Source organism: Homarus americanus, unplaced genomic scaffold (assembly GCF_018991925.1).
Source record: "Homarus americanus isolate GMGI-L3 unplaced genomic scaffold, GMGI_Hamer_2.0 scaffold32583, whole genome shotgun sequence".
NCBI classification, from domain to species: domain Eukaryota; kingdom Metazoa; phylum Arthropoda; class Malacostraca; order Decapoda; family Nephropidae; genus Homarus; species Homarus americanus.
Genome location: NW_024713129.1, coordinates 7,393,128 through 7,402,168, shown reverse-complemented (window position 1 = coordinate 7,402,168; position 9,041 = coordinate 7,393,128).

Here is a 9,041-nt window from a genome sequence, read left to right as displayed (position 1 = left end):
GCCAGGTACAGGTGAAAGTACAGGTAAGGACACAGATGAAAATGAAAGTGGAAACAGAGGTAAAATTACAGGTACAGGAAAACTTAGTCACATGAAAATAACAACTCAGAACACAAACAAGAGTGACGTCAACTTGGAGATCATATAAAAACTCCCTCACGCATAGTAAACATTCTTCAACAGTCAGGTTAGGAGGGTGACTCACTGACCCATTAAAACTAGACAACGAAAAAAAAACCACACTAACCTGACAGGCAAAGCAAACATAAAAACAAACGAGGGAGATTTGCGTGGAAAGAGAGAGAGAGAGAGAGAGAGAGAGAGAGAGAGAGAGAGACCATACATATGTTCACTGGCTCTAGACATAAAAATATGAATAAATACACAGAAAAAAATCCTCAAACAGAAACAGATCATGGGAAGAAAAAAATCTATAATGGAAAAACGTGACGCTGGAGCATATTGGTCCAAAAATGGAATAAAGAAAAATATATACACACACATGGAGAAAAGAAACAGACAAACATTCACTCAAACAAGGGCGATCAAATTGGAGCTGTTGTCCATTTGCTTTTATATATACACACACACACACACACATATACACACATACCTATATATAAACACTTTAATGTATATATTATATATAGATAGAAAACTTCCCCAGAACTAATATGGTAATTTAACCGACTTTAGTTAATTTGGGAGATGTTTTACGCTGAGCAATTTCTATATTTTCCCCCGGTAGTTATATAAATGGTCACTGTGTATCTATTTTCATACATTTATATGAATATAAATTTCTGGATATTACTTATTTCGGGGTGGCGCTGTATCCCCGGTTCCCTTGATTACCTTCCATTTGTGTAATAAACGAGCAGGATTTTTTTCCCAATGGTTGAAAATCTGAATTATTATGTTACTGGTCGTCGCTGTCCCGTCTCGCTGTGTCTGTCTGTCTGTCTGTCTGAATTATTATTTTACTGGGCGTCTACGGTTCCGTCTCGCTGTGGCTATTAGTCTGTCTGTCTGTCTTTCTGAATTATTATGTTACTGGGTGTCTACGGTTCCGTCTCGCTGTGTCTGTCGGCCTGTCTGTCTGTCTTTCTTCTGTCTGTCTGTCTTTTGTTCAGTGCGTGCTATACCGTCGTCGCACATTTGTTTGGTTAATGAGGTGATGATTCTTCCTGAGTATTTTAATGGGCGAAAAATAAGGTAGATGCATTTAATGGCGTGAAAATAAGGTAGATGCATTTAATGGGGGTGAAAATACAAGGTAGATGCATTTACTTATGAAAATAAGTGTAGATATTTAATGGGGTGGTACCAAGTGCAGATATATTTAATGGGTAAAAGATGGAGGTTTTACCAATGATGAAAATAAGGAGAAGTTGTATTTAAATGGAGAGAAATAAAAGGTGATGTTAATGAAGTAATAATAAGAAGATTTAATGAAGTAAAATATGGATAGAGATATTTAATGGAAGCTGAAAATAAAGCAGATGCATTTAATGGGTAGTAAAGAGCATCATACACCCGCCAGAACTAAAGATCATCACTACTAGACGAGAAAGTGTTGTATGACATCATTCAACAATTATAACATAGTGAACTGAAAACTGACATTACCAGTTGTTAACATCATGATTGCTTTTAATGTATAATCTCTTCTGCCCTCTTGACCTGGACTGAGGATGTATTACACGTGGAGGGGACAGGTGGTCTTTACTTTCAGGTTTGACTTAACGTGACCAGTTAGCAGTTACCTTGCTATATGAATCATTAATGCTCTCTGAGGGATTTGTCTCTCGTACGGACTTCTCAAGTATTCGGATTCTTCAATATTTTAGATTCATTATTAATATGGGCGCTTGACTTATCCGATCTGATCTTTTCAGTTATCAAGGCCTTAATTGTCAGGACTTTTTAATTATCCGGACTCTTAAATTATCCGGACTTTTCAATTATCCGGACGCTTTAATTATCCGGATTTTTCAATGGTAATAAACTCTGTTGTTGTTTGTTTGTTTGTGAGGCCTCCGTGCCCCACCCTAGATATCATGGGGATTAGGTCCTTGGGGCAGTGCTTGCTTGAGCGATTGTCTCAACATGTCTCTCTCTCTCTCTCTGTCATTATATCCTCTTACTCTCACTCTGTCTCTTTCTATCTCCATTTGTCTCTCTATATATCTCTTTACATATATCATATTATACTTTACGTCATTCTCTTTATCTCATGATTTACATCTGTTTCTCTTTCCTTCCCTCACACCTCCTCCCCCTCTCTTTCTCTCTCTGTTTCTCTCTGTTTCTTTCTCTCATTACCTCTCTGTCACTCTCTCTTTTACCCTCCTCTCTCTCTCTCTCTCTCTCTCTCCTTCTGGACACTGTCACCGTCTCAGAGTAAGACAGATGTTTCCCTCGGTATTGAGTCAGCAATTAGCACCATAAATCTGTCAGTCTGTCAGCCTATATTGTTCCTGTCCTCTCACGCTGACACTTCTCGAGCTATTGTCCTCCAGGTGTCCAAAACCTGTGTCCGAAATTATACTTCGTGGTGTATGAATTTTTTTTTCCTTTTAATTTAGTCTTTGTAGTGAAAGAATTATGTGTTCTAATTTGATCTTCGTGTTGTTCGAAAATTGTGTCTTGCTGTGGCATTTGTGGTGTTCGAAACTTGTGTCTAGAGATTTGATATTTGTGGTGTTTGAAGCTTCTGGTCGAATCTAATCTCTAGGGTGTTCGGAATAAGTGGTCTTTGTATTGTATAGAAGTTGTTTCTGATATTTGTTAATGTAGTGCTCACAAAACTTGTGTCCGAACTTTGTCATCGCCATTTCGGATACTTTTTGATATTGTGTTCAAAATTTTACTCTTTAGTTTTATAGACTGTCCTGAGTTTAAATCTTTTGTTCTTGGTGTTCATACTAATGTTCGGAATCGTCATTTTAGCATTTGAGTTCATCATGTCCTTCAGTTAAATAAAATCCGAACATCCTGTTAGTAATAGTCTTGACAGAGACAGAAAGAGAGAGAGAGTGTGTGTGTGTGTGTGTGTGTGTGTGTGTGTGTGTGTGTGTAGGTGTGTGTGTGTGTGTGTGTGTGTGTATGTTATGTAGTAGGTGTGTGTGTGTGGGTGTGTGCATTTCTCATCTGGCTATGATGTAATCATCCTTCTTGGGTAACCTTTCTCTCACCTTGTTGTTCTTGGTAGTTGTTGCCCAATCCTAGTGCCCTTTAGGACTGGGAAATAAGAACTGTATCCCATAAAGACTGGGGCCCATTGAGACTTGGACCAATTAGGAATAGGGCCCATGAGGACTGAAAATCATTAATACTCTGGCCCACGAGGGGTGGGGGTCTATTGGGATTTGGCCCACTAAGACTTGGATGCAATAGGACTAGTACCCATTATGACTAGGGCCCAATAAAACTTGGGCCCATTAGGACTGGAACTCATAAAGACTGTAAATCATTATTAATTGGGCCCATTACCTGTAGGACTGGGGACCACAAGGACTGTAAACAATAAAGACTGCTATCAATAAGACGGGAGACCATTAGTACTGGGACTCATAACGACGGGGACCCATGACGAGTGGGACCCATGACGAGTGGGGCCCATAAAGAGTGGGACCTATGACGAGTGGGACCCATGACGAGTGGGGCCCATGACGAGTGGGACCCATGACGAGTAAATTCATAAAGAAAGGGGACCATGACGAAGGGGACCCAGGACGAGGGGCCTATAAAGAGTGGGACCGCGACGAGGGGCCCATGGACGAGGGACCCCACGACGAGGGGCCCATGACGAGTGGGGACCATGACGAGTGGGGCCCATGACGAGTGGGACCCATGACGAGTGGGGCCCATGACGAGTGGGACCCATGACGAGTGGGACCCATGACGAGTGGGACCCATGACGAGTGGGACCCATGACGAGTGGGACCCATGACGAGTGGAGCCCATAAGGGAGTCAGGACGACAGAGTGGGACCCATGACGAGTGGGACCCATGACGAGTGGGACCCATGACGAGTGGGACACATGACGAGTGGGATTATGACGAGTGGACCCCAAAACGACATGGGATCCATGACAGTGGGGCCCATAACAGTGGGACCCATGACAGTGGGACCCATGACAGGTGGGACCTGTGAGTGGGAATCATGACAGGTGGGACCCATGAATGAGTGAGCTCCGAGACAGAGTGGGACCCATGAGCAGTGGAATGCATGACGAGTGGTACCCATGAGCAGTGGTACCTTACATAACAGAGTGGGACCCATGATGATGGTACCCACTTGACGAGTGGGTTACATGGCGGAGTGGGACCCATGACGAGTAGGACCCATGACGAAGTGAGCTCCATCGGTGAGTGGGACCCATGACAGGTGGGACCCACTTGACAGTGAGCTCCATGACAGAGTGGGACCCACTTGACGGGTGGGACCCATGACGAGTGAGCTACATGACGAGTGGGACCCATGCCGGGTGGGACCTATGACGAGTGAGCTACATGACGAGTGGGACCCATGACGAGTGGGATCCATGACGAGTGAGCTACATGACGAGTGGGACCCATGACGAGTGGGACCCATGACGAGTGGGACCCATGATGAGTGAGCTACATGACGAGTGAGACCCATGACGGGTGGGACCTATGACGTGTGGTGTAACAGCACCATTTGCATTATATAAATATTCACCCAAATGTATAATACCAAAATATTCACTTAGGTTATTCAACAATGACTCAGTAGTTATTCATGTTATACATGATGAGTCCATCAGGAGTCAGGAGTCAGGCGAGGTTAAGCCACTAAGCACAGTAGCCTGCCAGCCGGCTCCTCTTCTCACTATTTACCCAGTGAACACCTCACTTAAGTGTTCTCATATATAAGTGCACTCAAGACACTTCCCCTGGCAGAGAAAGCATAATATACTCTCAACTGAAGTAAGTTACCTGAGAAACTAGATTTTTCTACAATAAAGAAAAAACAGCAAAGTGTTTACTTCAGCCCAGCCACTTAAGAGTTCCAGAACTTATTTAAAACAATTAATGTAATACCAAAAGAGCTATTGCAGTGGGACCCATGACGAGTGGGACCCATGGTGAGTGGGACCCATGACGAGTGGGACCCATGGCGAGTGGGACCCATGGCGAGTGAGATCCATGACGAGTGGGACCCATGACGAGTGAGACCCATGACGAGTGGGACCCATGGTGAGTGGGACCCATGACGAGTGGGACCCATGGCGAAGTGGGACCCATGACAAGTGAGATCCATGACGGAAGTGGGACCCACTTGACAGTGGGACCCATGACGAGTGGGACCCATGGTGAGTGGGACCCATGACGAGTGGGACCCATGACGAGTGGGACCCATGGCGAGTGGGACCCATGACGTGTGAGATCCATGACGAGTGGGACCCATGACGAGTGAGACCCATGACGAGTGGGACCCATAACGAGTGAGACCCATGACGTGTGGGACCCATGACGAGTGAGCTCCATGACGAGTGGGTCCCATGACGAGTGGGACCCTTGACGAGAGGGACCCATGACGGGTGGGGTCCAGTTGACCAGTAAGAACAGGTTAATAGTGTCTGAGTGTTGGACAAGTTATAATTTTTTATCAGAAAATTCGAGAATCAAAAGTGTGTTTGTGTGTGTGTGTGTGTGTGTGTGTGTGTGTGTGTGTGTGTGTGTGTACTCCCTCTCTGCATCTCTCTCTCTTTCTCTTTCCCACTCTATTCCTTCTCACTTTCCTTCTGTCTCTCTCTGTCTCTCTGTCTATACATTTCTGTCTGCCTGTCTTCCTTTTCTTCTGTCTGTTTATATGTTCCTAGAATTTTCTTTTTCCTCTGATGCATCTTTCAGCCTCTCTCTCTCTCTCTCTCTCTCTCTCTCTCTCTCTCTCTCTCTCTCTCTCTCTCTCTCTCTCTCTTTCTCTCTCTCTCTCTCTCTCTCTCTCTCTTTAAGTGTAATACCTTGTCATAAACATCTCTGCAAGACCTCACTGTAATAACACCCTGAGGTTAGGAGATCCACTTCCTCCCTGATACCTTCTCACACTCCCCGGTACTCCCTGATATTTCCTGATACACCCAGACACTTACTGACATCCCCTGATACTCCCAGATACCCCCCCTGTTAATCCAACCCCTGGTCTACTCAACCATTAGTCAACTCAACACCTGTCAACTCAATTCCTGTCAACTCAACTCCTGTCAACTCAACCCCTGTCAACTCAACCCCTTGTCAACTCACCCCCTGTCAACTCAGTCAAGTCACCCCATCACCCTGTTTGTTGATTTGGATCTAGAAAGGCAAGAAATGCGGTGAGACTGAAACTTGAAAAAAAAAAAGTGTGTTCTTAGACCTTTTGGGGATTCCTGATTGACCATAGAGGGCGTAGCTCTATAAAAGGTTAAGAACCACTATGTCTAATGACTTCCTGATCTATCCTCAATCCTTGTTGATCCCTTCCTTGGGGGCGTCACTGCGGCAGGAGAGAGACGCCCTTCCATTAGTAACTTCCTGACGGGGGATGTTAACTTACCTCCAGAGATAGTGAGAATCGCCTCTGGGTCTCGCTGGCCGGGAGAGGGCTCATCTGATTGGTGAACACTTGGCCGACGTGACATGTAAGCGAAGCAGTAATTGGTGGAGGGTGTGGAGGGTTGTGTTGATGAAGCGACATGTGAGCGAAGCAGTGATTGGTGGATAGGTGTCTAGATAATATGATATGCTTGTAATGTTGAGATTGATGGGGTAGATATGACAGGTGTGAGAGGTTGTGATTGGTGGACAAGGTAGAGGATAAATGATAAGTAAACAAAGCCGTGATTAGTAAACGTGTGTGTGTGTGTGTGTGTGTGTGTGTGTGTGTGTGGCAGATAAGTGAGAACAGACAGGCAGATATTGATGCCACCAGAAGGCACTCAGGAAGACAGCAGACATGCGAGTTAAAATAAATCAATTGAGCAGACGAAGCAGATAAGCAGACAAGCTAATCAGAGAATGTCAAGCAGATGAGCACACAGGTGGACATGTAAGGATACGCAGCAGACACACAGACAGACACACACACACAGTAGAAGACAGCAGACCAGCAAAGAGAAAGATTCAGGAGTTCTTCTCATTAAATTCTTAGCTCTCTCTCTCTCTCTCTCTCTCTCTCTCTCTCTCTCTCTCTCTCTCTCTCTCTCTCTCTTCCCCTTGAACTTAGCTACAGTGGCTGGGTTAATCTCTTTTCAGTTTTGTTTGATTTTAATCTGATGGTTATGCCCCAACTCCTTTGACCTCAGGACGTAACCCGACTCTGTGATCCCAGAATTTGACCCCCCAAGAGTCCCGGATTTAACACCAGAATCTGACCCCATGATTTGACCCCGGTATAAATGTCTCTGTTCCTCCCTAAAGTAAGATAAAGACAATATCAGGCATAACAGAAAGTCTACGGTGTTATCCCGCCGTGTTGAACTTACTGCTCCTATAACCTGTGACTGATATTAATACCGTAATGATCATGATATTACTACTACTACTACTACTACTACTACTAGTGGTAGTAGTAGTAGTAGCAGCAGTAGTAATATTATTATTAGTAGTAACAGTAATAGTAACAGTAGTAGCTGTAGTAGCAATAATAATAATAAAAATAATAATAATAGTAATAATAATAATAATAATAATAATAATAATAATAATAATAATAATAATAATAATAATAATAATAATAATAATAATAATAATAATAATAATAATAATAATAATAATAGTAGTAATACTAATACTAATAATAATAATAATAATAATAATAATAATAATAATAATAATAATAATAATAATAATAATAATAATAATAATAATAATAATAATAATAATAATAATAATTCACTTTTTCTGAACAAATACAGCAATAATAAGCTAAAAAAATATACTAATTATATACTTGGTACATAATTATATAATATATAATGATGGGGGGAGGTGAGTCATTTAACAAAGAGCTAAATCACAGTTACAGTACAAATGTAAGATTGGCATGGAGTGACTACACAAGTTATCTACGATTTATTGTTAATTATTACAAGGGTTGGAATGGGACTGTTCTTATAGAGATCAATACGTGGTCGTTTGGGCTGGATGCTGCTGTGGTGTCGGACAGCAATTTGTGGACGAGGGATCTCAGGTGGTAATTGGAGACGGTGTCGAGGATGGTATAGTAGCTTCGTCCCAAATTGACATATGAGGTCATGGTGACGATCAGAGAGCGTTGAGAGGGTGTAGGAGAAGGAGAGAATAGTCTTGCAGGCAAGGAAAGCATAGATGAGGTTAGGAAGTGTGAATGTTACTTAAATATCAAGATCCTAGAGCTAGACACAGGAACTCCGAGGGACTTGAGACAATGAAGGATGTGGAGACGACAGAAGGAAAATTTGACTGTTGTACTGAAGTGTGCTTTCCAATTCAGTTTGTTATCTATAGTGACGCCGAGAAGCTTGGTGGAGTCCACAATCTAGAGGTAGTTGGGGCCCAGTGTGATGAAGAGAGGTGGAACATGGTCGGCAGAGAGGTTGATGTGCATAACCATGGTCTTGGTATGATTGATGGTGACATGGTTGTCGGTGGCCCGATTTTGGAGACTGTTCAATGTATTTCCAGCGAGCGGGGGTATCTTTTTGAGCTGCGTTGATGAGGATGAAAAAGCAGGGTGGTTCCAACCAAACGCCTTGGGAGACGCCGCAGGTGAGTAAATGAAAGGTAGAGACAACCCCACAGAAGGGCAGAGCCTGATTTCGGTCACTAAGGAAGTCTGTGAGCCATGGGATGAGACTCCTACGAAACCCAAGGTCGATGACTTTGGCAAAGCTTATGAAGGTGAGAGCCTCAAATTTCTTGCGTTTTTCTATGTTGCTCTATATGAAAAAAGCTGACGAAACGGGGTGGTGGAAAGGGTTTTCATGTTGCGGAATTGCTGAGGATCTATGGCGCCTGCAATGTCAGCATGTAAGTGAAAGTTGGCCCCAAAG